This window comes from Nesoenas mayeri (genome assembly GCF_963082525.1).
Source record: "Nesoenas mayeri genome assembly, chromosome: 29".
Classification (NCBI taxonomy): domain Eukaryota; kingdom Metazoa; phylum Chordata; class Aves; order Columbiformes; family Columbidae; genus Nesoenas; species Nesoenas mayeri.
In genome coordinates this window covers 3,563,524-3,566,894 of record NC_137561.1, presented here as the reverse complement: position 1 = coordinate 3,566,894, position 3,371 = coordinate 3,563,524, and positions in this window count along the sequence as shown.

The following is a 3,371-nucleotide window of genomic DNA, read 5'->3' as shown; positions in this document are numbered from 1 at the left end:
GCTGTATCTGGGATGCTGTATCTAGGATGATATATCTAGGATGCTGTGTCTGAGTGCTGTATCTGTGATGCTGTATCTAGGATACTGTATCTAGGATACTGTATCGGGGATGCTGTATCTGGGATACTGTATCTAGGATTCTGTATCTAGGATGCTGTATCCAGGATGCTGCATCCGGGTTGGTGTATCTAGGATGGTCTATTTGTGATGCTGTATGTGGGATACTGTATCTGTAATACTGTATCTAGGATACTGTATCTAGGATGCTGTATGTGGGATGCTTTATCTGGGATGTTGTATCTAGGATGCTGTATCTGGGATGCTGCAGCCGGGATACTTTGTCTAGGATGCTGCATCTTAGATGCTGTACCTGGGATGCTCTGTCTAGGATGCTGTATCTAGGATGCCTATCAGGGATGCTGTATATGGAATACTGTATCTGGGATACTGTATCTAGGATGATGTATCTAGCATGCTCTATCTGGGATGCTGTATCTTGGATGCTGTATCTAGTATGCTCTATCTAGGATGCTGTATCTGGGATACTGTATCTAGGGTGCTGTATCCGGGATGCTGTATCTGTGATGCTGTATCTAGGATGTCATATCAAGGATGCTATACCTAGGATGCTGTGTCTGTCTGGGATGCTCTATCTTGGATAATTTATCTAGGATACTGTATCTTGGATACTGTATCTAGGATGCTGTGTCTGGGATGCTGTATCTTGGATGCTGTACCTAGTATTCTGAATCTGGGATGCTGTATCTGGGATACTGTATCTAGAATGCTGTATCTGGGATGCTGTATCGAGGATGCTGTATCTAGCATGCTGTATCCAGGATGTTGTATCCGTGATGCTCTATCTAGCATGCTGTATCAAAGATGCTGTATCTGGGATGTTTTATGTGGGATGATGTATTTGGATGCTGTATCTAGGATGCTCTATCTGGGATGCTGTATCTAGGATACTGTATCTGGGATGGTGTATCTAGGATGCTGTATATGGGATACAGTATCTCGGATGCTGTATCTCGGATACTGTATATGGGATTATGTACCTGGGATGATTTATCTTGGATGCTTTAGGATACTGTATCTGTGATACTGTATCTAGGAGACTGTATCTAGCATGTTGTATCTAGGATTTTTTATCCGGGATGCTGTATCCATGATGCTGTATCAAGGATGTTATATCAAGGATGCTGTATCTGGGATGGTGTATGTGGGATGGTGTATCTAGGATGCTGTATCTTAGATGCTGTATCTGGGATAGTCTATCTGGGATGCTGTATCTAGGATGCTCTATCTGGGATGCTGTATCTAGGATGCTGTTTCTGGGTGCTGTATCTGGGATATTGTATCTAGGATGCTGTATCTAGGATGCTATATCTGCTATCCTGTATATGGGATGCTGTATCTGGGATGCTCTACCTAGGATGCTGTTTCTGGGTGCTGTATCTGGGATACTGTGTCTAGGATGCTGTATCTGGGATGCTGTATCTTTGATGCCCTATCTGGGATCCTGTATCTTGGATACTGTATGTAGGATGCTGTATCTGGGATGCTGTATCTAGGATGCTGTTTCTGGGTGCTATATCTGAGATACTGTATATAGGATGCTGTATCTCCGATGCTGTATCTGTGATGCTGTATCTAGGATGCTGTATATAGGATGCTGTGTCTAGGATGCTGTATCTTGGATGCTGTACCTAGTATGCTGAATCAGGGATGCTGTATGTAGGATGCTGTATCTTGGATGCTGTATTTGGGATAATGTGTCTGGGATACTGTATCTGGGATGCTGTATCTAGTGTGCTGTGTCTGGGATGCTGTATCTAGGATGATGTATCTAGGATGCTGTATCTGGGATGCTGAATCTCGGATGATGTATCCACAATGGTGTATCTGAGTACTGTATCTGGGATACTGTATCTAGGATACTATATCTAGGATACTGTATGTGGAATACTGTACCTGGAAAACTGTATCTTAGATACTGTATCTGGGATATTGTGTCTGGGATACTGTATCTGGGATGCTGTATCTAGGATGCTGTATCTGGGATGCTGAATCTCGGATGATGTATCCACAATGGTGTATCTGAGTACTGTATCTGGGATACTGTATCTAGGATACTATATCTAGGATACTTCTTTAGGATTCTCTATCCAGGATGCTGTATCCAGGATGCTGTATCCGTGATGCTGTATCAAGGATGCTGTATCAATGATGTTGTATCTCTGTCTCCGCTGTCCCCTCTGTTCCCACTGTCCCTGCTGTCCCTGCTGTCCCTTCTGTCCCTGCTGTCCCCGCTGTTCCCTCTGTCCCTGCTGTCCCTTCTGTCCTTGCTCTCCCCTCTCTCCCTGCTGTCCCCTCTGGCCCCGCTGTCCCCTCTGGCCCCTCACTCTCGCGGCAGCAGCCGGTACCTGGTCACCTCATCGGGCTGCCATCAAGGTCTGATGGCCTGGGGAACATTCACCTCCTCCCAGGCCACCCGGGGGTGGCCTGGGGGGTCTGTGCTCCATCTCGCGGGGAAGCTTTAGTGAAAAGGAAAAGCTTTGGCAAAAAGGAATGTCTTCAGGATTTGAGACGCACTCGGGAGCTCCTCACCAGGGAAAGATGTGAGATGGTCTTGGGAGATCCTTGCCACGAAGAGGCGTGAATTGAGATCAAGAGCTCCTCGCCACGTAAATATGTGAAATGAACTCGGGAGCTCCTCACCACAAAAAGATGCGGGATGAGCTCGGGAGTTCCTCACACGGATCTGCCACTGGCAGCTCGAGTTGGGTTGTGGTTGGACTCGATCCGAAGGTCTTGTCCAACCCAAACGAGCCTGTGACTCTGAAGAGACGTGGGCTGTGCTCCGGGCTTGCACTGGTCCCGTCGCCATCCTGCCACAAAGTGCAGCCGGGCCCGGCGCCGTGGTGACCACAGGCGGTGTCACCAGTGAGGTGACAAAGGGCCCCATTGTCACCCCACAGGGGACTGCTGGGGATCTCCAGCCAAGCCGAGGATGGAGCAGGTGACACACAGGGGGTCCAGGAGGGTTGGAGGCTCCAAACTGCTCTGGGCTCAAAGGAAAGAATCAAAGAGTTGTAGAATCATGGAATAAAAGAATCGTAGAACCTTGGAGTCATAGAACCTTGGAATTGAAGAATCGGGGAATCAAGGAATCGTAATATCCCAGAATCAAAGAACCATGGAATCATGAAATCAAGGAATCATAGAACCTTAGAGTCGTAGAATCTTAGAATCAAAGAACCAGGGAATCAAGGAATCATAATATCTCAGAATCAAAGAATCGTAGAATCACATAATCATAGAATCAGGGAATAACAGAATCATGGAATTACAGAATCACAGGATTGTAG